Raw genomic sequence first — 27295 nt, 5'->3', positions numbered from 1 at the left:
ATGAATATTATGAAGTAAGACCTTTTATTACTATGGTATATCATTTATATATTCCTTTGCACTACAAGGCAAGTTACTTTTCTTTTGCCTGTAATTTCACTTTATAAGTTTAGCTTTGATATATCCAAATTAATATTAGTTTTTAGATATTAATGTTCAGTATTCTGATTCCTTTATTCAGCAGGTTTTGTGATCTTTGTGAATAACCAGAGAGGCCTTTCCAAACAAAAGGAACTTTTAGATACAGATATTGTTGGTGTTCCCTTGGAATTTACAGTTTGGGGAGAAGAAACAGGCACAAAGTCGAAAAAAATGTTTTATGGGTCACCTAACAAAGGAAAACTCAGTAGTGATTAGAAAATGGCTAACTCATTAGGAGGAGGAGCTTGAAGGAGGCTGTGAAGGCTGTATAGCATTTTTTTGAATTGAGGAAAGATGGAAAGACTAGGAATGATGCATGAGTGATTAGTATAAGCATCAGATATTAAAGACTGGCTAGAAAGGGTCACTCTGAAGGAGAGCATCCAAAGGTATTAAATTTGCAATTCAGAATGACCCAGAGGACAAAAGACAAGTGGGAAAGATGTTAATATTTAATACTATTTATTTGGTGATTTTGAATGAATTATGAGAATTTTATTTTAATTCTCAAAATACATTCCTGTATTTTGATGTCATAGTCCTGATTTTGTAAATTTAGGTTAGATCTTAGAGTCTTTATGATGACCACCAGACTAGGATTTGGTGTAGCTGTGGTGTCAGTGCTCAAGGGTTAGCCTTACAGAGTCCCTTCCATCTCACCTCTGCTGTACTAGAAATGATGGCCCGGAGGGCCTGTCCTGCTGCCCATGCAAACTGAGTATGTTCCAACAATCTTCCTTTTCTTTCTTCTTTCAAAGATGATTTCTTAAAACTTCCTTTTCATAGCTTCATTGTTCTTTCAGTAAATCATACTTAAACCATTGGGGTCATTTTGCTCTTGAAACTGCCTTTGGTTTCTTATAGTATGTTAGAATATAAGATGTGAAGAACAGTGAACAAACAGTACATCATAAGATAAAGCCTTTATTCTTAATTTTCTGTTCTTATAGTAATCTTCTCTTCTTAGTGACCATAAGTGAATTCTCCACACTGTTCATATTGCACATATTACTAGATGTGTCTGGTTCAGTGTTTCAGCCTGATGTCTGGATGGAGGTGATTTCATTCTCCAACCTTAGACTCCTGCTATATTATGATGGTTGGGTCTTGGGGCCCATGTCTTTCCTCTATATGTTAGTATGATTATAGATTTATTTTTATTCTGTCCAATAAAATTATTAAAAGGCAAGAATGGGATCTAAGAAGGTGACTTTTTATTCATCCTTAATATTTTCTTCCTTGCTTTTTTTCGCTACCATAAAGGCAGTGGGCACCCAGCATCACCGTGTATGGGCTGACTTACATTACCTGATACAGTCCAAAAATATGGATGGGTAAAACTAGTTTATCTTACAGTAGCTCTATCTAGTCGGTCCAGACCTTACTTACATGAGCTGTTCTTGGCAGCAATTTGATAATATTTTCAAAAATGATTAGTAAAATTATCTTAACGGACAAAGAAAAACTCTTTAAAACTGCTGAAGTACTATTGTACTTATGAACTACATCACCAGGTCTGATGTTTATGAGTTATCACTCTTGTCAAGAATCATTTTTGGTAATAGTATAGATTCTAGAAGTTCCAAATAGCTTATTTAGGAGTGACATATAGGGTATTTTATTTATAAGAATTAAGTATTTAGAGAGAAGATGGGTACTATGTCAATTTAGCTTAACAATAGTACTAAATTCTCTGCTGTGGCCCAAGACTTATTCAGCCATTTATTTTCAAGTGAAATGCTGTACCAGACAGACATGAATTCCTTCTTTAGAATGGGTCTCAAAACCAACCAACCATAAAATGCTTGGTAGTTGCCTGGAGGGTTGGTATTATAGTTTTTAGAGTTCTCATCTGGGTAAGAGATAGCTTTTATCCTTTAACAGCCTTCATGGTACCTTCTGGCCTGTGTTCTCAAGGGTCGGGATGAGCTGACTGCGAATTTCAGGCAGGGAAGCTAGATATTTCAAGCTTTCTGAACAGCAATAGGGTCTTAATCAACTAGTTCTGGTGGGCATCCAAGAAGAACGGCAAGATCCTGTGTTGTTTTGGTAGCTTTTGGGGGACTTTCTGACCAATAACTCATCAGCAGATATCATGCCTACAGTAGAATTTTGGTTTATTAATCCTTGGCTATTAGGTTTAGCATTATTCAGCCTTGAGGGCTATCATCTCTAATGCTCATTGTTTTCAGTTGGCTTACGAAGTACTAGCTTTCACATACTTCTCATTTTGGATAACCCTCCTTTCCTCCTCAGCTCCTTCATGGGCCTCACTCACCCTATTCCCTCTTGAACTCTACTCCTCAGATGTTCACCCTTTTTGTTTCTGTGTCACTTGTGTTCCGCCATCTACCAACTTGATCTTCACTCCAAAGATCCTTTTCTAGTATCCCGGCATCTACTGGTGCTCCAGAGACTGATGGCAAACCCAAGAACACTTAGATGACCCTGGTTAAACTCATTGCATCACAAAACAAAACAAGACATGAATGTGGGAAAGAGACTTGTAGGAAGGAGGGACAATAGGGATGGGAGGAGATAAAGTGGTGATGTGATTGTAATCAGAATGCATCATACGTGTGTGTTGTGTTTATACACAACACATATATATGTATTCATATACAAATACACATGGAATTGTCAAAAAACAAATTTAAGAAAAGATAAAAGTTCTCAAGAGAAATTTTTATTGAACTGGGGACAGAATGAATGAGAAATATATGTTGCATAAGTAAAGATATTAGACATTTTTACAGTTATGATTTTGCAAAGAAAGTTAAATCTTGACATTTTAAATGGGTTATTAATTTAGCAATATTTTAGTGGGAATTATAGGATGTTAAATTTGACTTCATTCTTGAATATTTTGAGTTTTCTTCGTAGTAGTTTCTAGTGCTGAGAGCAATCAACATTGAGAGTGTATTTAACTTAGATTTTGAAATAATGCTTGATACAACTTCAATTTTTGTGACCCAGAAATATTGATGCACAAATTTTCTGCATTAAAATCTTTCTTCTTATGTTTTTGTCCTTGCTTAAATGGGCAAACACTAGCTAAATGTGCTGGAGAATACAGTACTTTCAGGAAATGACAAGAAATATTGATTTACTTTATTCTTATTCCCTCAAGCAGAACAGCCATAAAATATGTTCAATTTCTTTTCATTTTTATCTGTAGATTACACTGACTTGTGGTGCAGATGACAGGTGTGGACATGATAGGAACATATTGATGTTTATGAGGATTTGACTTCAAAGCTTCAAAGATGAAAAGCCTACTGAGAAACTCAACCATAGCTTTATTCATGCAATTATAGTGGTGCTAAATTTTGCTAGTTATAAACATGAATATAGATCTGACATAGGAAATTCAATCAAGTACAATTTCTGTAGGACTAAAAGTTCACCTTTAATAAGTCAACATGAAAACTATTCTGGAACTCTTAGAAAATTTAAAGTATTGACCATAAAATTTACATTTATAATTTTAAAGTGTATCATTAAGTGAAATTTAAGACCTATGTAATTCCATATCAGTTACTGATTTTGACATACAAAAGTTAAAATTTAACTTGATTTTTGTACAATTTTCAAGTGCATTAACTATTCTTTGTTTAGTCTTAGGTAACTACTTTTTAGGACTTTTATGTCTCTTTGGGAGTGACTTAATTTAATTTTGAGTAAATTGGAGGCATCTCTCTGATCTGAGGAACTTATCTGCTTATTTTCCATAGTATATTAGGGGTGTCTGTGCAAATAGACTGCCTTAGGGACAGCCATAAAATAGCCACACCATGTGCACTTGTTTCTGATATTTAGTTCTGTTTTAAAGAATCTTTTTTTTTTTTTCTGGATTCGTATGATTACCACCCTTATGTCTAGAATAGAGAAAAGAGAAGTGATGTGGCGAAGCTACTGATTATAGCTATAGACAGCAAGACTACTGCCAGTCTGTATTTTCTCTGTATCTAAAATACCAAATTGTTCCAGACTTTATCTCTGGAGTCGCACAAACTTTATATTCATAAAGTGTACAGTTAAAGTTCATATACAAGTTGTGTTAACTGATTTCTAAATACTTTGCCTCTTGATTGAATGACTCTCTCACTATGTATCCCTTCAGGTAGCTCTTCAAGGGAGATTGTAATTAAAGACTTACTACATAAGAGTTACATTTGAGATTCAAAATAGTGAATTTGAATATTTTACAAGATCTGTGTGTTAATAACCAAAGTTTATTGAAAGCAGAAATGGTTAGTATTTCATATTTTGCTGCTAGAAGAATGAGCCTTGTTGATGTCAGTACCCTCATGTGTCTGTTAGAGCTAGATCTACATGTAGATTACTCAAAGAAAAAGTGGAGGAAACCATTTCTTTGGTGTCAAAAGTAGAGCTAGCAGCATGTTGCTGTAATTGTCCCACATTTATAATGAGTGTTTGGGTAGATCACCATCCACCTCCATGGCAATGCTTCATTAGTGGCAGACATTGTAAGGTGATAGATAGGATTAGAAAGAAAGGTAAGATTTCCACTTGATTCAAGGCTTTGTAGGCATTTAAATTGCACAAGGTTAAGTCTGTGAGACTCCCCAATCACTTAGCCAGAGAATAGTCATCATCAACAAACTGAAAATACATATTGCATTGGCTGTTTTGAGGTGGCACCTATAATAGGCTTAAATGTCAGAAACCACAATTTTATTTTTATGAACAGGGGAAAATATCTGATATCTTGGGCTGTATGGAAGAAGGTCTTGGAAATAAAGCGATAGTGACTATGTCTTAAATCTGCCTATATAAAAACACAGCCTTTCATGAAAATGTCGCTACTTATTTACACATGATCCTACAAAGGGGAGACTCAAGCAAAAGTAAAAAGATAATAGTCCCAGGTATTTGCATGAATGATTTCATCCAGACCTGGTGGCCTTTAATCTAAGCACTCAGGTGGCAGAGGCAGGATAATTTCTGTGAGCTTGAGGTCAGCCTGTGTAGACGAATTTCTAAATGGTCTTATTTAAAAAAACAAAATCTAAACAACAACAACAACAACAAACCCAGAGCCAAAATATAAGGGTGAAAGCCTTAGAGATCAGGGAAATAGGAATAGCCACCAGCCAACCTTACCTCACCAGCTCTGCATCTTCCAAATGCCACGACTTCCTGTCTACCCAGGCCTTGCTCTTCTGCCCTCTCATTGGCTCTTAGCCCAGCTACCTCACTTCCTTGTCACTGTCTCTCTGTACAGACTTCCAGGTCTCTATGGTTGGTACTGGGATTAAAGGCGTGTGTCACCACGATTGGCTCTGTTCCCTAGTGTGGCCTTGAACACACAGAGAGCCTGCCTGCTAAATGATAGGATTAAGGGCATGTGCTACTACTGCCTGACTTTTTCGTTGACTTAAAATGGTTTACTATTTCTTTTGATCTCCAAACAAACTTTGTTTATTAACATACAAATAAAATATCACCACATTTCAGCACAAATAATGTACCACCACAAGCCTGTTCTACCTAACAAACTTCAGGCCAGTCAGAGCTATAAAATGAGACACTGTCTCTACAAAAAAAGCAAAAAAGATTTCTTGTTTCCTGACTACAGTACCTGAAGCTCTCCAGACTGCTTCAGTGAGACTGGGTACTTTTCTTTATATTTCTCTTATAGAGTGTTGAATTTTATGTTTTATGGATCATTTATTTGACAAACTTTTTGCACCCAAAATACTTGTTTTGGTAGAAAGTAAGACAATGTATAAAGAAACATTTCTTTAATTGGGAGACACTAAATACATTTCAACAAATATTATTTATGAAACACTAGTTCCCAAAATGTTAATTGGGGGGTCCCTGAAGGTGTCATATAGGAAAGGGAACCCTACAAAGAGATAAGAATGAAAACCTGGTGAAGACTGACTTTGTCAACCTGGATCAGACTGTGGGTATTCTAATAACAGGCAGATTACCCCCCATTTAAGTCTACTATAGTATTTAAGTATTTAAGTCTACTATAGTTTGGAAAAAAGTTTCCTGGTGTAATACAATCCGCATTGCACAAGGCAGCATAGTTACATTGAAACTCAACTCAGAGTACATGTCATTTCTTCCAAGAAGATAGGTTCTAGAGATAGGCTACCTGTGCTAGCTTAAGGGCCTAAGGGTCTGGCCTGGTCTTGGTCATACAGATAGTGTAGAGGTCATTTGGACTATTAGCCACCTCTGGTCCTGGTTGTGGGAGTTTGGGGGAGCCTCTGGCTGTCAAGGTCATTTAGATTACTAGTCATCTCCTGTCTTGGTTATAAGAGCTTGATATTGCCTGGCTCAAAAGATAACACAGATCACAAGCAGTTAATCATTGCCAATTCTCAGCTTTATGGATGTAAGAACAGGTTTTTTGTTTTTTTTTTTTTTTTTTTTTTTTTTTTTGTGGTTTTTCGAGACAGGGTTTCTCTGTGTAGCTTTGCGCCTTTCCTGGAGCTCACTTGGTAGCCCAGGCTGGCCTCGAACTCACAGAGATCCGCCTGGCTCTGCCTCCCGAGTGCTGGGATTAAAGGCGTGCGCCACCAACGCCCGGCAAGAACAGGTTTTTTATCTTTCACATTGGAAAGACAATCCTGTATGCTTAACATTCCTGGTTTCTCTGGAGGTCTGTGGGTTCAACTGTTGCTATGCTCCCAACAGTTAATGATTAATAAATATGTATGGGGTTGGGCATGGTGGCTCACACCTATAATCCTAGCACCCAAAAGGTGGAGGTACTATTATAAAGAGTTCAAGGCTAACCCAGACTCTGTGGGACTCTGTCTAAAACCAACTCTACTGTTCCCCTCCCCACTCTCCCAAAACAAAGTTATGTGTGCTAAACTGAGCTTGAGAAATAATATAATAATACTGGAATAACAAATTACTTTTTAATTTTTTTTAAGCAGGACTTCTCAGATTGTTTTGATAAAGCATACTTGCATCCCTCCACTGTTATCCAGACTTCTTTTGTCTTGGGATGTTAGTGAGGTGATAGGTCAAACATAAAATAATGGATGTGTTTAGCCACATTGACTATTTATTTTGCTGTCTTAAGGCAACTTTTCTTTCCTTGAAACATGTCCTTGAAATTATATAAAAGTTGATACTTAAAAAAACTAATTTATTAAGTAGTGTGACTTTACCTACATGTTTCTATTATGAGAAAATATCATATTTTTAATTAACTAAAAATATTTGCAGCTAAAACATTTGGTTATGATTTGTTTTTTAAATTTTTATTGGGGGCCACAGGGAAGGGAGCCTCCTCCTTACATAGATGTGCTCTTGGTTTCTTTAGCCACTCTTGGGCTGTAGGTGGTAAGTCATATTGGCAATGTTCCCTCAGCTCACAGGGGCACTGATATTTGTGGGTATGACTTGCTTGATTGCTGGTGAGATTTGCATATGGGCTGACCGGAGCAGAGTTGCAGGGAGGCCCACAGTGGGGAGAGGCTTAACTGTCACTAGCTCCTTGGTTCCATCATTCTTGAGGAAGATGACAGGTCTAGACAATCTCAGTCTCTTTGCTATGTTTTTAAAAGTCCATGTAAATTGGGAAAAAATAGTTTTCCAATTGTCTGTCAAGAATTCTCTGGCTTTACATTTCCAGCTATAAATTTGGATATAATAAGGACATTTGTTCAAAAAAGCTTTTATGTACTTGTGAAAAGGTTATTTATAGTGTGATATTTTATGTGGAGTATAAAACTATTCACTTTCATTTAGGTAAAGTTCATATTTTGAGAGCACAAAATAAGAAATAATAAATGTTTATGATATTGCTAATGAAAGATTCATTTTGTAAATCATCATCCTCTTCATGAACAAAGCTGTAAATGGTAGTTTGAGACATACATGCATTTAGTGCCAAGACTGAGTTCTCCACAGAACTATTTTCTGTAGTCATAGAATTTAGTTGCATTTATTATTTGAAATTGTTAGTAGAGAACAATCCAATGTTTTTCAAAGATCTTTTAATTTTTATCCTCATTCCATAATAAAAGAATAAATAAAAGTAAACTCCTTATTTGACAGATTTTTAAAGGAACCAGAGATTCTGGAGATATCTATTTTAAGTAATGAGTAGAAAGGTCATGGGATTATTGTAGGGTAAAAAGGGCCAGGGAAAAAACACCCTGCCCCTGACTTGACCCTTAGCCCAGGGCCAAGGACTTGAAATCCCACCAATTCCTGGCCTTGTCTCAGAGTCTGACCATAGAACTACACCAGTCCCCAAGCACAAAATCCCACCAATCCATGAGCATGCCTCAAGATCAGAACACAGAATCCCACCAATCCCTACGTTTGCCTTACGAGCAGGCCATGAAAACCCACCAATCCCAGGCCACCCTGGAAAGCATTCCCCAAAAGAAACCTTATATAAACCCTGCATTGTGTTTAGTTCACTGCTGCTTCTCACCCAAGCAGAAGTAACCCTCCTCCTGGATTTTTTCCTTCCAGTAAATCTCTTGTATGAGGTTTGTTGTGCAGTATGACACTTTCGCCAGAGCGGAGCTCTAACGCTTTTGTCAGAGCAGAGCTGTAACAATTTTCGCTGGGCAAACATTCCATTAGTGGAGCCCAGCTGTAACAACTTCCACCTGAGCAGAGCAGAGCCGAGCTGTAATGCTTTCACTGGAGAAATAACACTTCTGTTGGGGAAACCTTTCCCTTCAGAGCTGCAAAGCTTGTGTTTGGTTCCGGGCCTCAGACCTGTGCTCCCCCTGGTGGTCTGAGCCACACTGGGACCCCATCCCTCATCTCCAGTCCATCTTCACCAGACTCAACTTCCAGCTCACTGATTGCTCAGCATCCCAGCCACCAGCAACAATTAGGTAGGTTTCCCCTTTGGTTAATGTAAGCATTTCCCTGAGTTGGAGGAAGTGACCATTACATGTCCAGCACCCCTCTGGTACTCTTGGAGGCAGAGGTACTCCCAACCACAGTATTTAAAGCTATGGCTGGCCCTCTTCTCCTCACCCCAACTCCCCGCACCCCCTGGAGCTGCAATCCTGAAGTTTCCCTAGGCCCAAGTGGGCTACTGCACCTCTTCCTGCCCTCTTATCCCATCTTCCCTTCGGAGCTGCCTGGAATTCCATAGCTCCTCTAGGCCCTCGTGGTTTTTGAGACCCCATTCCTGACCCTTTCCTGTGGATGAGACCTTAGAGCTCAGTTTTTGTTCTTAGCTTCTGGCCTCTATGAAAGCCTTGATACCAGGTGCTGAGTCTCTTCTCTGGCTTAGCCAGGCCAAGCCCCTGACCTCCATTGAGTGTGGAGGACCACTAAAATGGCCTGGTCCTCATTCAGTCCTCCCTGAGTACTAGGGACTCATGTGACTACAGGCTGCAGTGACATTTTCCTTCTCTCATCCATGGGAGCAGTGTCTTCCATACCTTCCCATTTCCCCTTGGGATGCCTCTTAGAAAATATCTTAGAAAATATCCTCTACACCTGGCTCCTGACCTGAAAGGCCTTAAACCTGTTCGCCTTTGCAATCAAATTTGGCCTCATTACTCCTTAGATAATCAATTCAAATGGCTGTGTAATGGCACCCTGGATGCCAAGACTATTTGGGACCTTTACAACTACTGTGAGCAATTGCAGAAATGGAAAGAGATTCTCTGTCCAAGATTCTCTTGCCTCTGCTCCAAGCATTCTCTTTGTACTTCCTGTTCCCATACTCAGCTCCTTATAGCTATGAAGTCATTAGAAGATGATTCTTCCCCTACTTTCAACCCAGCTAATGAGCCTTCCCACTATCAACCAAAACCCACATCTCCCTCTCTTCTGGCTTTTCCAGTTACCCTTTCTCTCTCCTCAACAACAGCAGGTGTCAGCTCTTACTGGTGTCCACTTTCAGTCCACCTGCAGCCGTTAATCCTCCTGCTACTTGCTCCTGCTCCACCAAGGAACCCCCTTTTCCCTTCCCCTACCTGGCCTGAAGTGGCCCCAGTTCTCACTTTGTGGGAGGTTGCCAGGGTGATGATTTAGTCAGGGTATACATCCCCTTCTCTTTAACTGAACTCTCTCAAATAGAAAAAGACTGGGGTCCTATACTGCCTATTCTTCCACTTTTATTAAAGAATTCCAGTATATTACCCAATCTTATAACCTTACCTTCCATGATGTTTATATGATTCTCGCCAACAATCTTCTCTTGGAGGAGTGTAGGCAAATCTGGGATCAGGCTAGGGCCCATGCAGATGAACTCCAGCTAACTGAGGACACCTACCTAGTTGGGGCTAAAGGATTAAATTACTCCAGGGGGCATCCTAGCTAAGAATTGATTTTGTAACTTGCCTCCTGGCAAGTCTCCACAAGGCTGCCCTTAAAGTGATAAATTATAAAATATTCTAAGAGATCATCCAGGAAAAACACAAACACTGATCTCCATTCCTAGACTGCCTTACAAAGACCCTTTCACAATATAGCAGTCTGAATCCTGAGACCCTAGATGGAAAGCAGCTCCTTATGACCTACTTCTTCTCTCAGAGTTTCCCTGATGTTAGGGCCAAGCTTAAATGTTCAGAGAGGGGACCCCTGACTCCACAGGAAGAAGTCTGTGGCCTTCAAGGTATACCATGTAAGAGATGAAAAAGTCCCAAACCAAAAATACTTGATGATGGCTAAGGCCTCTTAGCCAGCCAAAGCAGAAGCCCAGGCTTTCTGGTTCCAAAAGCCCTGAGGACCTCCACATCCCTGTTTCAAATGCAGTCAGGAGGTTCATTAGGCCTGGGCCTGTCTGAACCCTTGTAAGTCACCTGGACCATGTTCAAGGTACCATCAAGAAGAACATTGGGGTGTTGACTGTTCTCATGTCCCTCATGTCATGGGGTTATCAAGCCCAGATCTCCCTTCAGCTGACCTCCTTGGTCTGGCCATGGATGACTGAGGGGGTCTGGGCTCTCTTGGCCTGACCACTTCCATCTCTGACAGGGAGCCTTGGGTAGTCATCACAGTGTCAGAGCTCCTTTCTGGACACTAGGGACACTTTTTTAGTCCTGACAAAGTTGTGGGGCCCCATCTCCCCTCTCTATTGTCAGAGTAGGGGGATAGCCTTACCAGGCTCACTAAAGCCCACCACTTAGCTGTATCTTTAGTGGTATCCCCCTTACCCATTCCTTCCTAATGGTACCAACTTGTTCTATTCCCTTGCTGGGAGGGGTCCTCCGAGCCAAAGTGGGAGTCTCTATGTCTTTTGCTCCCCCATCCGCTTGACCCCAGGCTTACCAACCCTTCCCCTTTCCTTCTCCTCCAAACCACACAGCCTGACACAACTTTCCCTTACAGGCCTCTCAGCTAGGTCCCCAGGTATGGGGTACCCAGACCCCTCTGTAGCCAAACATCACCCTCTCTCATCATTCAACTACAAAACCCCACATATAACCAGGTTCAATACCTGCTTTCTCTACAAAGCCTCAGGGACTCAAGCCTCTCATCTCTGACCTCTTAAGAAAGAATCTTCTGTACCTCACTTCTTTCCCCTTTAACACTCCATACTCACAGTTAAAAAAAAAGAAAACCCAATGGAACCTACTGCTTGGTTCAGGATCTCTGACTTACGACCTCAGTAGTGATTCCCTTTCACCCTGTAGTACCAAACCCCTATATTCTCCTCTCTACTCTTTCCTTAGAGACCTCCCATTTTCTCTGTCCTACATCTCAAGGATGCCTTCTTTTCTATTCATCTGGACCCCCAGTCACAAAGTATATTTGTCCTTACTTAGACTGACCCAGGCACTCACCTTTTTACCCCAGGGTCCTACCCCAGGGATTCTGGGACAGCCTGCATTTATTTGGTCAGGCTCTGGCCTCTGACTTTTTCTCTTTGTCTCTTCCTAAACCCAAGCTTATATAATATACAGATGATCTTCTTCTTTGTAGTCCATCCCTGCAAATTAGCCAGGCAGACACCTCTACCTAATTAAACTTTCTGTCAGCCAGGGATACTATCTAGTTATGTATTCCTCAGGTTACATATCTGGGATTAGCTAGTACTCCAACTAGTGAGACCATTACAGTAGATAGAAAACATTCAATCCAGTCACTCACAGTTCCTACTACCAAGGTCGAAATTCTATCCTTCCTAGGGATGCCTGGCTTAAGCTCTTGGATTCCTTCTTTCTCTCTTATTGCCCACCTTGTATATGAGGTGACCCTTGGCTTCTCACATGAACTTTCCTTACACCAAGTACTAAGCCATTTCTTAAGCTTCAGCAGGCCCTCTTCCAGACTCGGGCCCTACAACACCGGACTTGATTCACCTTTTCTCTCTATGTTACTGAAAAGAAGGGATATGCCCTAGGATCCTTGGTCAACTAATGGGACCTTCCTTTACATCCATTGCATACTTATTGAAAAAATTAGACCACAGTTTCCAAGGTTGGGCCCCTTGTCTGCAAGCTCTGGCTATAGCTGAAATTCTTATATGTGAATCAAAGAACTTAACCTTTGGGTCACTTATTACTGTCTTCCTATTGCATGTCCCACCTTCTAATGTACAAGGGTTTCCAAACACTACTCTCCTCCTGGGTTTAGGTAACATTGGTAGAGGACACAATACTTACCTTTCAGCCATGTCTACCTCTTAACATTTCAAATCTCCCTTTACCACTCCTAGAATACTCCCCCTCTCACTCTTGCATTGAGACCCTAAAAGAGTTATTGCCTTATCCTATACATATGCACGAGAGAGCACTACCTCAGGCCACTGATACATGGTACACAGATGGCAGCTCCTTCCTACACAAAGGAGTATACAGGCAGGGTATGCTATTGTTTCAGACACCATAGTACTTGAAGCACAGGCCCTTCCAGCCCAAACGACAAACCAACATGCCAAATTAATAGCTCTTACTCATATCTTTCAACTAGCAAAGGGACAATCCCTAAACATTTATATAGACTCAAGTGTGCTTTTCATATTCTTTGTCATATGCAGCTATTTGGAAAGAGTGTAGGCTACTAACAACAAAAGGAGAGTCCATAACCAATTCAGACTTCACTTGTGTTTTGCTGGTGTCCAGGTTTATTCTTTCTCTGTCCCTGCCTGGTATGTTAGGTAGGTGGCTCAGGAGGTATAAGTGAGGTAGTGATATAGGTGTTGAATCTCTGTTTTGCTTTTAATTTTTTCATGGGGAAAATATATCCTCTCCAAAATGACTCAGTTCCACTAATAAATGAAAACTGCTCCTTTTCCATGATAGTGCTGATCTGTGGAGCCCATGAATAGCGCTCATGTACAGTAGACAATGAGAGTCAGAACACAAGAGCACCGGCTTCGCTATTAGGTCGCTGGGCTTGAGTAACAGCTGCTTTATTCAGGCTGCATATCATGAGCAAACTGCTTAACCATTCTGTGCTTGCTTGAGTTCCTTTCTGAAACAGGGAGGTGGGAATAGGACCTATTCCACAGAGCATGGAAACATCATAAAAGGGTTAATGTATACTAAGTGCTTAAGAGGGCATCCTAGTACTCAAAAATTGGGGTTGTTTGTCTACATATGAAATCTCTAAAAAACCCTAAATATTAAAAAAAAATCCCACCACCTTCTAAATAGGTATTATTTTAGCTGAAGCAAGCAGTTTTTACTGATTTTTGGAAAATTCAGAATTCGATTGAAACTTTATTTGAGGTATATTCTAAAAAAAAGTCAAAGTAATTCTTTAAATATATATATTATATATATACAAAATTCTTATATATATACATATATATATATATATATATATAATAAATGGAGTATCTTGACTTAGAGGATGGAATCTTATTCTGAGTCCTTTTGTCCTTAGAATAAAGACTTCTGATATATATTATGGTTCTGAAGTTGGTTACTCAATTTGTGTGTGTTTGACTTAAGAATAATTTGCTTCGGTTTGGTTTTGTCTTGCTATTAGATTTTCCTGTAAACAGGATAGGTGGTCATAGGCCATATGTATTACTGCATCTCTCTCTTGCTGGACTTGTCCTGTAGGCTCTGAGTTTATGATCCTAGTATTTAAGATGAAATTCATTGTTCTCTCCTGAATTTCACTCAGTGGTTCTCTCTTTACTTCTTGGGGATACCCATCAAACATGATATGCATTTCCTGAAGACTTGTTTGTTCTGGTCATAAAGGTATTTGGATTTGTTCTATATCTCCTTGAAGAGAACACACTGTTGGAGCCTGAGAATAGGTGCCATAGTCCTGTCAGAAAGGCTAGTTTGAGGAATTAACTCAATCAGCAGCACTCATGGACATCTGCAATTTCAATACAGAGCAGATCCAAATAATATTAAAGAAAATTTCTGTATTAATGTGATAGATATAATCCTAAAAATGGATAGACTCAGCTAAACTGGCAGTATTTCCCTTGGGATAGAATGGTGAGCATTTCTTAATGGCTAACCATTGTGAAGCTCTGTGATGGGCAATAAATGACCAGATTTACAGGAGACTACTTATTTGGCTTGTGCTTGTTTGTTCGCATTGGTATTTAAGGTCTCTCAATAAGAATGGTGCCCTCTGAGTGATGCCCCATGTGGTGAACTAAGAAAGAGCCATGCATTATTAATCACTGAAGGTTGAAGAGCCCATGTAGGAATGAGAGCCTGTGCTCTGTAAGACTTTTGTTCACCTGATCTTGACAAATTAGGAACAGCAAAACCACTCCTGCCTGCGAGTACAAGAAGTGGGGGATAGGTACTTGGAAATGCGTCAATATTTAGTCCTTTTGTAAAATCTCAAAAGGATAATAGGGAACAGTGTTTCTTCATAAATAACCGTCTCTCCTATCTTCGTGGCTTAATGTTGTAGACTAATACCTTCCTGTCAGGTTAAGCTTTATGGTTCAATTTCTTTCATAGTCCTAGAGAAACAACTGGGGAAAAGAGCAAAACACAATTATAAAGATGCCCACTCCATAATCATCTAGTCCTGTTTGCAGAACTTGATCCTTTTCAAGTGTATATTCTCGTATGTATTAAGCTGATAAGCAAAGAGAACAAACAAAACTCTTCCCAGGAACGACAATTGTTTTATCAATAGCTGGCTTAGGTTGGAATCTTGGCAGGAGGATTAGGAGTTGTAGTCACCCTGAGATATAAAATATGTAACAATGTGCTGCACAAGAAGATGGCTTTTAAAACCCAAGCTTGTAAACTCTTGGTACTTACTCAAGTGTAGTTGCCACTGAAATTTTTGTTTTATAAAAGATGATGACAGTTGTGTTGTTAGAAACTTATCTTAGTTATTAGGCAGTTACTAGATACTTATCTAATATCCTTGATCTATCCTTTATTTTTATTAGAAAGTTACTTAATGTTACGGGTCTTTTTTTTTTTTCATTTTTATTGAAACACAAATAGTGAAATTTGTGAGTCTTGTATTAGAGATAAAGATTTTTTTCTGAATGCATATACTCATATATTCTCACTTATCTACATTGAGATGTAGAATATTTTTTTTGGTTGTTTTTTTTTTTAATTTTTTTTTTTTTTTTTTTTTTGAGACAGAGTTTTTCTATGTAGCCCTAGCTGCCCCGAACTCACTCTGTAGACCAGGCTGGCCTTAAACTTACAGAGATCCATCTGCCTCTGCCTCCTGAGTGCTGGGATTAAAGGCATGCAGCACAACCTTCTAGCATGATGTAGAATATTTTTAACTCATGAAGCCTGGTTCATATACTGATTGCTAATGCCTTATGTTTAAAACTGTAAAGGTTCAAATTTTGAAGTATTTTGGCTTTTAGAATATCCGCATAGACTTTGCTAGTTAAGTATTCTTAATTTGAAAATCTGAAATTTAAAGGTTCCAGAATTCAAAATTCTTTGAACTAACACCCAAGTTTCAAATTTCAGCTTTTAATAATTACATCTGACATCTCACTATAGACTGATTTTCCTTGTCCTTAAACTTCAAATAGAAGGGATTATATTTTGTAGGTTTTTTGAAGTCATTATGTCTATGAAATTTAAAAATATATAAAACAATACCATTTATAATTTGGGCATTTGCCTAATGGCTTGATTTTTTTCTTAAAAAAATTCAGACTATTTATTTAAGTAGACTATCATTCTAGCATGAAGAGAGAAGTTATAGTGGCCCAGATGCACTGACATCAGTGGACTATTATGATTTTTGTACTTGGAACCTCTAGCACTGGGTAATAAGTATATTATTAACGTAGGGGTCCTCAAAAGATCTTTTTCTGTTGTTCCAACTAGTCCAAGAGCAATAAGCTCTCTATTGTGTAAATTATCAAAATCTTAATATTCATACATACTGGTTGGAGGTTGTAAATTGCCATTCTTGCAGTCATGCTGGGAATCAAATTGCATTTTTGAGCCAGTGACACCCTTGTTAAGCTGTCCCACTGGTATGATAATTAGAGATTCCTGCTAGGTTTGGCCTAAAAAAAAAAGGAGCACAGGTGGGAAAATTTACCTTCATATCTTCAATAACAAATTGTTATTGTTTCTCAGAAGGGTCATTTGTGTGTGTGTGTGTGTGTGTGTGTGTGTGTGTGTGTGTGTGTGTGTTTTAAATCAACAGTGTGACTACTTTTCTATCATTTTGAAATATATAGCCCATGCAATAATATGACCATGTTTAAAAAAAAGCATGGTGGTTTATGAACATTACTATCTTATACCTTTCCTATAGAGAGAAACAAGAAGGAAACTGTTCCTCCTCGGGTATTCTCAGGTGGATACTTAGGTCCTGCTAATCTGATATATTTTGCAGCTCGTTCTTTCATTATGTCATGTTTTATGAACAAAAATTTATGTTGATAATCAGTCTCGATGCATTGCCAAGTGTTTGGGGCCACTTTCTATAGAAGTTCATTGTTATTTGCTGCTGTAGATTTAATCTTGTCTATCCTTCCCCAAATTACTGTTAAGGAATGAGCCCTCAATTTGATGGCATTTAGAGATGGTATTGTCCGAGGCAATTATAGTAAGAGGAAGTCATGAAGCTGGAGCCTTCATGGTGAGATTAGAGACTTCATAAGAAAAGATACCATAAGGCCTGCTCTGTTTTCTCCATGCCATGTGAAGACATAGACAATAACAGCTATCTAGAAGCTAGAGGCCCCTCATAAAGTCTGCACCACTGAGTTTGGACTCCCAGACACCAGAAGTGTGAGAAAATAAGTGGTTTTGGTTTGCATTCAAGTCTAGTTTTGGTTTATTCAAGTTGAACATCCCTGTCATGGTTGTCTTGGTTGTCAACTTGACCTAGAGTAAGCCACAAGTCTCCTGACATGCATGTGAGCAATTGTTTGTTTTTGCTCTTTTGTGGGGCCTGCCACCCAGCTCCCAAATAAATCACACAGAGGCTTATTCTTAATTATAAATGCTTGGCCTTAGCTTGGCTTGTTTCCTGCCAGCTTTTCTTAACTCTACCTTTTGCCTCTGGGCTTTTATCTTTTCTCTTACTTCTGTAAATCTTGCTTTCACTCTTACTCCATGGCTGGCTATGTGGCTGGGTGGCTGGCCCCTAGAATCCTCCTCTCCTTGTTCTCTTGCTCTTTTTTCTTTCTTGCTTCCAGATTTCTCCTTCTGTTTATTCTCTGCCTGACAGCTCTGCCTACCACCTATTCTTTCTTCTGCCTTGCTATTGGCTGCTCAGCTCTTTATTAGACCATAAGGTGTTTTAGACAGAGAAGTAACACAGCTTCACAGAGTTAAACAAATGCAACATAAATATTCCACAGCATAAACAAATACAATACATCTTAAAATAATATTCTACAACAAGCAATTATCTAGATTACTTAACTTCTGTACATGCATGTGAGGCTTGTCTAGATTAGGTTAAATGAAATGACAGAATCACCTTAACTTGAATGGCACCATCCCATGGAGTGGTTTCTGGGCTCAATAAAAAGGGCAAAAGGAACCAAAACTTAGCATTCATTGTCCTATGCTTCCTGGCTGAGGATGCAACTCCACCAGATTTTTCAGTCTCCTGCTGTCACGACTTCAGTCCTTTCTTCCTTAAGTTGCTTTGGACTGGTATTTTGTCACAGCTACTAGAAAACTAACCAATACATTCTCTTACTGGAAAGCTTTGGGCCACAGTAAATGCTTGACTTTTTTTTTCCTTTGGAATGTCTGCAGAAACTATACTGGTTAAGCATGTCTAATTAGAACACCTGGGATTCATAATGCTCCAAGGCCCAAAATTTTTGAGCACCATATTTTTAGGATTTTACAACATTTGGAATTTCAAATTTCAAATTAGAGTTTCTTTAACATGAATTTTATTCCAGTAGCCAGAGCTGACTCATATGATCACTATTTTAATCATACTGTATTAAGATTTCTACTATTAAGAAAGAAGTAGCTTAGGATATACTTTTAATATCAATCTTTATGGATATTGATTTATTCTGATAATTTGTGGCCTTTATTGGATGTCAAAAATAATTTATTTTTATCCCAAAAGATCAAGTCTCTAGCCTGCACAAATGACTCTTTCCTCCTTGGCTGAGTACCCCTACCCCTTTTCTTCAAGCCAACAAAAAGATGAAAAAACTGCTCTCAAGCCAACTTATACTACCTCCCTATACACTCAATGTGAATTGTTTGTTCCTCCTTTTATTAAAAAATGTTTTGAATGCATTGGACCATGCTCAGAATGTCAAAGCAGCTGTTCACAGACTGTCAGTTACCCAAAAGAATTTTAATTATTTTTAGTTATTGGTAAATCATGATACTATTTATAGTTAATTAATACTTGAAATGTAATTCTTCATTTTAGTGATTACTTCCTCTATTTTGGAGAAACAACATACCATTTTATACTGTTTGACATTTTAAAAATTGTTTATATTTTTCTAACTACCATATCCTTAACCTGGATGGTACATGAGAGATCTGAGATATGGCCTGTCTGTCCAGTAAGTTGTACATTGTTGTTTCAGAATGGGTACCAGTATTCTTGTTCTCCCTTCCCTACCTGCCACTCCCTCCACGAAGCAGTACTTGTGTTTATAATATTTGATACATCCTTATTAGTGATAGACAGGAGAGAAAGATAGCAAACTTGATGGCTGCAGTTGACATTCACTGACTTGTGGAATAAGGAAGAAGAAAACATACTGTGGTACAGAAGGGTTTATTGAGAAGAAAAGAACATGCCTCCTTCTATTTGGGGATATGTATTATATTGTTTAGATTCCTAGGTCACAAGAAAGAACATAGTTAGCCATCTGGATGTTGGTAATGGTGATCATAGATTCTATTATTTTTAGTCATATTTAAAAAATTAGTAGATTCCCTTTTGTTTTTCTTTCTTGCTGTTTAAACTACATGCCATGTGTAGCCTGTTTACAACAGAGGAAGGAGTTGACCTTTCACCTACTGTCTAGTTGGCTTTCTGTTGCTATGAGTAAACACTGACCAAAAGCAGTTTGAACAAGAGCGATTTACTTCATCTTACAGTTCCAGGTAATAGTTCATCACTTAGTAAAATCAGAAACTCAAGGAAGGAACCTGGAGGCAGGAACTGAAACAGACCAAGGAAGGGCACTACTTACTGGCTTACTCCCTATGGCTCACTTACTTTTTACACAACTCAGGACTACCTGCCAAGGGATTGCATAGTGGTCTGGGCCCTCCACATCCCTATTCATCATGAAAATGTCCCCATATACTTGCCTACAGGCCAATATTATGGAGGCATTTTCTCAATTGAGATTCCCTCTTCACAGAAGTCCTGGCTGTGTTGTTAACAACAACAAAACAAAACAAAACAAACAAACAAACACCCCCTTTTATACTTACTTAATAGAAATGGTATATTGTATATGTACAATAATAAATGTATTGGGATACTTTTAGCTTTATCTTAAATCCTTCTCTAATAACTTTATTTTTTTATTATTTGGTAGTTCCATATGTTTATACCGTGTATATTAATCATATCTATCCACTACTACCTCTCTTTAACTTCTCTTAGTGCTCCCAGCACATTTCCCTCCACGCTTCATGTTCTTTTCTTTTGTTGTTGTTATTAATAACTCCATAAATCTGATTAGTTGCTACCCATATGCACATAGGTGTGTGGCCATCCACTGGGACCTGAGTAACATACCAGTAGCCACATCCCCAAAGTTGAGTAACTCTCCCTCCTTCAACAGCTATCAACTCTTTTAGTAGCTCCTCTAGTAGGGATGAGGTCTTGGGAATCCTCCTTGATCCATGCTGGACTTTTGATTGGCTTGATCTTGTATAATCACAGCTGCTGGGAGTCGATGCAGCCATGCCATGTCTAAGAAGTTGGGCTTTCACAGCTCTCTGTTTCTATCCAAATGTACACACATTCTTTCTTCCTCTCTTTCAAAAATTTCCCTAGGCCTTGATGGGGGAGTTGGATACAGATGACCACTCACTGCTGAAAATCATAGCTATTTATACTTGGTACTTTGAAGAGTTATGAGCCTCTTCATTAACCACTACCCCCTATTAAAAGAAGTTTGACCAAAGTTGAGAGCAGCAAAAGTGTATGGGTATAAACATTAATGTTTGGAATGCAGTTTGATGGCATGACCAGTTCCAGAACAACAACAGAAGGTCCCTTTGAAGGCCTGTGATCTCCAGAGTTTTAGGAAGTTCCTCCTGTGAAGCAGGCCTTAAGAATCCCTGTAGCTTTCGTGCCACAATTGCACCAGTAGGCACATCTTGCCAGTATCTCAGTGTAGTAGCATGCTTGGTCAAAACTGCATAAGGCCACTGATGCCTTTTCTCCCTCAGCTGCCTTAATTGTACTTTCTGGAACTAGGCAAGGTAACCTGAAAGAATTTTCTAGTACAGTTGAGACACATTTCTCTGTTCTGCTTCCAAAGTGAGTAGTGTCTTACATAATAGGGTCTTACCATCTAGTGATGGTGGACAAACAGTAGCCTATGCTCTTTTGGATGTTTCTGAGGCCTCCCTGACTAGTATCTGAGGACTACCTGACTCATGGGGAGGTATCCTGTGCTCAGTACTGAGATTTTCACCTTATAAGCTATATATCCTGGGAACAGCATTATTAACCTGTGCCAGATAATTCTGTTCAAATTGCCTTTTAAAAATATGTAGTATAGTTTTTATATTCATATTCAGTTCTAGAAAATTGTATGGATAGTCATTCTTACTAATAACTTCATTAATTAAAAAATAAATATTTTAAAACATGCTATATATGTCTGGTCAAAATATACTTCCAAGAGTCTTCATGAACCATTATGATATAAAGATGAGAGCGAAAGCTAAATTTGCATCAAGCTTTCACACTCCACATGGGCACTGCATTCTTCATGGCAAGCTAGTTCAGTCTCTATAACAGCACTGTCAAGTGGGACTCATCATTCACAGCTTAGACAGGAGAGCATCGGCACTCAGAGAAGAGTAGTAACTTGCCTAGGTACACAGCTGGACAGTGTTGGGGGGTGGTTTGAACAGTGGCACAAGGACTTCTGGACCTGCTACTTAATCAGTATGATGGCTGCAAAAATCTATATTTCATATTATAAATGTGTTTTAAAATTGGTTATATTTTAAATTTTAAAATATTCTATTAATCATCTTTGCTAAAATGAATAATTATATATTTTATATCTGTATGTTCACATTGCTATTTATATATATGGGGAGGCCATCCTGCCATCATCTCTTTTTTTAAATCATAAAATGTTTTTCTCTGGTTTTGTTTTAGGTAATTTGCCTTGTTAAGATTGAGGGCAGTTTAAAATAAGTAACCTTTTTTTGTTCTGAAACAACAGTGACCTACTGAATTATACATTCTTATGCATGCTTTGTTTTACATATGTGGATACAGAGATTTACAGAATCAACAGAACTGATGATAAGTCCTTACCTCTGACCCCAAGAGCTAAGCTTGTTTTTCTGGCTGCCCTGCATCTCTAAGGCAACATTAAGGAGCATGGTGTAGCTTTTACTTAATCACAGTTACCCAGTGATATTAATTACTATGGAGATGGGATCCTTAACTCTATGAAATATTTAGTGACCTTGGAAAGTAGACATAATTTTAGAATTGTATAGAAAGCCACGAAAAATTAGAACACTTTTAATGCAACTTAATTCTTAATGGCTACAATTTATGCTGTCTCAATTTTCTTGGCAGACAAGTTCAGTTTTAAATCTCAAGGGTAGAAAACACTGACGAAAACCAGAGGATCCCTGGCATACTTCAATAAATGGTGTTCACACCATGTCAGTAAAATCTGGCCTGCATATTCAAAATGAAAACAGCCTATTAATTTTAAATTGACTGGAAAATCTTCTTACAATGATGAGGGTAAATCAAGAATATTAAATAAACATCCTAATGGGGAAGATGCAGTCTGTACTGGAGTATCAGCTGCACACATATTGTAGCCAGGACTTCCATCAGTGTTAGCTTGTGACTTGTATCATTGTTGCTTCACCCAGTTCTTCTTTCTCAAGTAAAAGGAGGTGGTTTTTTTGCTCCTAAATACTTACCATTTTAGGGATTTTTATATTGTTTGAGGTGGTAGTTCCTCAAAGGAACTTCCTCCTTTGACTTATTTTCCAGAAAATTTTAAAGAAAAAAATACTGTATTTTTTCAAAATTCTTATTTTGTTTCTTCCCTTTCTATTTTCCCAAGACAAAGGCACATATGCTTATTCTCTAGGAAGGATAGATGCTGGTATACTCATTTAATTTTAGAGTCAATTCTAGTTTTTTCAAGTTCAAAGACTTTAAAACATAATTTTTGTGTGAATGTACTAGATGTTGGAAATACCATCCATAAACACTAGCCCAAACACATAATGATTTATAATGAACTTGCTAATTAGCCATGAGCATATTCCTTTTTTTTTAAAGCATAGTCCTCCTCAATGGATTGAGGTTGCTGATTCAGCATAGACTAGAAAAACTTGGATTTTATGATTTTTTTCTCCCTCTAGGTCAACTGATTTCAATTTTTGAAAGCAGCTGTTTCCAACAGAATCTTATTTGGTGATGAAAATATTCTACCTTCTTCTGTCTTGTAGCAATTTATGATGACAGAGTAGTCAGGGTTACTGAAAAAATTAGATATTTTATTTAAATTTAAATTGCTACTTATTAGTGGCTACTGTTGTAGACAACATTGGCCTAGAATAAGATATATTCTTCCCCTTAACCATTGGAGAACCACATATAGATGGTTTAGCAAAATGTCAACTATTTTGCATTTTTTAATAATACAGGCTCATTAAATAATATTTGTAAGATCTAATGAAGAAAAAAGTGGTAATTGTTTCCCTCAAAAGCTGCCATTAAACTTTCTAGTGAAATTCAATGGGCCAGTGAGATGGCTTGGAATGTGTAGGTGCCATAGAGCCTGATGACCTCAGAACCTACATGATAGAAGGGGAGAAAGACTCTTTCATGTCAGTCTCTGACCCAAACATGCTCACCATGGCACACATCATAACACATCCCTGCACTATAATAAATAAATAAGTACATAAATATGATAAAAATTTTTAAAGGAATTGGATTTGTTCATAGTTTTGATTCTAGGAATAATTTTAATATATAATTACCTTTGTAAAATTCTGTTTCTGAAAAAATGCAATATTATGAGATTTGTATGTTCTAATTATGTATGTAACTTCAGACCTGACAGCTTTACAAGGGAATCTGTCCTTGGCCAACTTCTGTGCTTTGCTGATACATTACTTTGTTTCTACACTCTTTTTATATGGAGGAAAAGAAAATAAAAACAAGTTAATGTGGTTTTTTGTTGTTGTTGTTGTTAAGCAAAGAGCAATATTCATGGCTAGTTTTAGACACTGAAAACTCCATGCAGAATTGAAAGACCAAAGGAGAGATTTCCTCTTCTTTGCCTACTTTTCTGCAATAGCTTTTTGTTCAGTTTTAACATCAACTTGAAAGTGAAACATAAATTTAGAAGTACCTTTTTCAATATTCATCTCTGTGTGAATACTGTGAAAAGAATAATGACAACTCAGAAAAATATGAGTTTTTGCTAAATATGTCTTATTGGCTACTGCTAAAAAATTATGTTGGATGTTGTGTTCAGAAGAAGACCCACTATGAGTTGTTCATAAAACACACACATACACGTGTGTGTGTGTGAGTGTGTGTGTGTGTGTGTGTGTGTATATATATATATATATGTAAATGTAGTTTACAAGAAGAATGAGTATCATTTTTCTCATAAAAGTGTTTGCATTCATGCTATTAGTTATGTAATAATAATAATAATAATAATTATTATTATTATTTTTGGTTTTTCGAGACAGGGTTTCTCTGTGTAGCTTTGCACCTTTTCTGGGACTCACTTGGTAGCCCAGGCTGGCCTCGAACTCACAGAGATCTGACTGGCTCTGCCTCCCGAGTGCTGGGATTAAAGGCGTGCGCCACCACTGCCCGGCTGTAATTATTATATTTAGTGCTGAATTTATGTGTTTGTTTTAAAAATTTGATTTACAAGTCCAGGTTACCTTATCTTTACATGGAGTGAGCACCTTACTGGAATGCCTTAAGACTGGGAGTAGACCTGTTAGGCCTGAGAGATAGGCTACCTACTGTTCTTCATCAGTTTGCCAAGGCTGTTCTGTGGAGTTCCAGTTGCAATGCAATTGTACTTTACATTTGCTGCAAGCCTTGGGTATATATGTCAGTAATGCTGACTCTACTGTACACTCACATATGTATGACTGTATACTTAATACTGTTTGAAGAACAAACCATGCATTTAATACTTTGAAGAAGGCAAAAATTCATTTTAATGTGAATGGAAATTGAAACAGAAATAAAAAAGAAAACCTAAATGGAAGTGATTTTTTTCTCATTTTTTATTAGTGAGAATTTTGTACAATGAGTTGCAATTTGATCACATTCAACATTCACTCCCATCCTAACTCCTCTCAATCTACTCCCTCTTCCTTCCCAACCAACTTTGTATCTCTTTGATTTTTTCCATCCATCAAGTTCATAATTTGTGCTGCCCATATATTCATAGATGTATGGCCTTCTAATACTATTATTCTGCTAAAGAGAGCATTAAATGGACACCTGGTGATTTATCTTTATGCCTATAGATCAGTTCATATCCCAGCCCTCATTGGAGATGCTTTGGATGGTGATGAATGCAGAGACCCAACCTGGCAAAATGCAGAGATTAAGAGACTGCAGAATGCTCAGCCTTAAGTAGAAAATGTGGACTATATTTCTCCTCTCCAGGCTCAGGGATCATTGTAGAAGAGGGGCCAGAAATAAACACTGTGAAAGTCAGGGGTGGTGAATGAGCACAAGGAAATAGTGTTCTCTGGACACAGTGGAGCAGCTGCACATATGAACACATAGAGGTTATGACAGCATGCACAAGCCCTGTGCATGCTCAAGCCAGAGCAAAGCATAGCATGGAGAGGGGAGGTAAACATGAAGTCCCACTCTTAACCAAGGAGCTATTGACAACTAATAATTTCTGGGAAAAAGAGTAGGAGTAGGAGTGAGAGTTTTGAGTATTGCCACCAACAGTCAGTAATGTTTTAATGCTAACATTGAAAAGAAAATGTATTCAGTTGGTGAAAAAAAAAATTACAATAAAAGATTTTAAAACATGGTTCCCAGACTGTTGAGCTTCAGGCCTTACACACAGCTCTTACCTCACTTCCATATTCCTCCACAAAGCTTCATTTGTGAAACTCCATGAAGAAGAGGCAAAGAGGAACTATAGCCATGAAGCATAACACTCAGACCATGGTTTTCAGTCAATTGCTATCGACACTCAAGCAAAACATTTATCCTTTAGGGAAAGGGTAATTGGACCAAATAGATATTATGGTAATGGTTTAATGGATATATGCTTATGTCCACGTATGCTCAGTTGTTAAATAGTGTAGCACATGCTACGCTAAATATACTTCACTAATGTTTCTATAAAGTATAGCCCCTTTAATCTATCTAGGAAAGTTATTTTTCACAGAAAATTTGCAAGCTTGCCAGCACCTGAGTTGAACCAGCAGCAAATGTGAGTACTCTTGACAATTGCACTTCACACTAGCAATTTACAGCTGGCCCTCTACCTTAAATCAACTCTAAATGGAGTATATTCATCTCGGACAGAGTTCTAGAGTATTGTGACTGAGAGAACAAAATCTGAAATTCAGCAATGAAGAGCAGTTGGCTAATATTTTCTTAATTATTACAGAATAAAGAGAGTCAAAGTCAACTTTCAAAAACATTGATCTTGAAGATGGTTCCAGACGCTGAGTATTTTGCATTGCTAGTTATTTATTTTTGTCTCCACAGTGTTTTTCAAAGAATGTGAATTCATGGATATAGAGGCTGAAAGCCACTGCAAGAGTACCTAGAATATACCTTTTAGGGACAGTGACATAGATTCATTCTAAAGTGCAAAAAGAAGTCGATCACCTCTAGCTAGTCTGCCATTATCCTTGTACTGCCCCACCTACCACCTTAAGCTTTTCTTCTTCTCTTTGATGGTGCCTGTCACTTTTTTCTTTTTGATGATGCTACTTTCCTAGGCATCCCTTTATGTAAATTGTTGCTCACTGGCTTGATCTAGGCCTTATGATAGATCGTGGGGCTGTGAGGGTTTTGAAGACATTAGCGGGCTCCAGTTAACCAAGTTTCAACATGTATTGCAGTAGATTTGAATAACCGAAGTGAAATAAGTGCACCTAGAAGACCTGTTACCTTTTCTAAATGGAGGAAATTATGCTGCTGATTCTAATGGCATGTGGCATGCACTGCATTCATAGGGTGTTCTGATACCATCCAATTAGTGCTATGCATGGATTGGTTGGTGCTAATCTCAGAACTCCATGGTGATGCTATCATATGATCACCACTCTACAGGTGAGGACTGAAAGTCAGTTTTTTTCCCCCAGAGTCTTATGATTGATTTATAGGTGATCTTCCACAATATGTGTATTAGGTGGTTGCTGTTGCAAGAAAGCTCTGACACACAATCTGCTCTCTCTCTCTCTCTCTCTCTATATATATATATATATATATATATAATATACATACATATATGTATATATTACCTTATTTAAAGCTCATAACATGTAGCTGTCACTTTTTTTCTCTTCCATGAATCTGCTCCTCCATAATAATGGATGACTCTCTG

General features: G+C 38.1%; 1 protein-coding gene and 1 long non-coding RNA gene across 6 annotated transcripts in view; both read left to right on the top strand.

Moving 5' to 3' along the window:
- The window catches only part of Prkn (parkin RBR E3 ubiquitin protein ligase), a 1203648-nt gene that overhangs the window by 21309 nt on the left and 1155044 nt on the right, over nt 1-27295 (top strand). The window lies entirely within an intron of this gene.
- Nucleotides 5206-16683, top strand: LOC143268925 (uncharacterized). The gene is made up of 2 exons (XR_013045150.1): nt 5206-6527; nt 6722-16683. It is a non-coding gene; the product is annotated as an uncharacterized LOC143268925 (long non-coding RNA).

The sequence above is a fragment of the Peromyscus maniculatus genome, chromosome 16 (genome assembly GCF_049852395.1).
Source record: "Peromyscus maniculatus bairdii isolate BWxNUB_F1_BW_parent chromosome 16, HU_Pman_BW_mat_3.1, whole genome shotgun sequence".
In the NCBI taxonomy this organism is placed as follows: Eukaryota; Metazoa; Chordata; class Mammalia; order Rodentia; family Cricetidae; genus Peromyscus; species Peromyscus maniculatus.
This window is presented reverse-complemented; position numbering and strand designations above follow the sequence as displayed.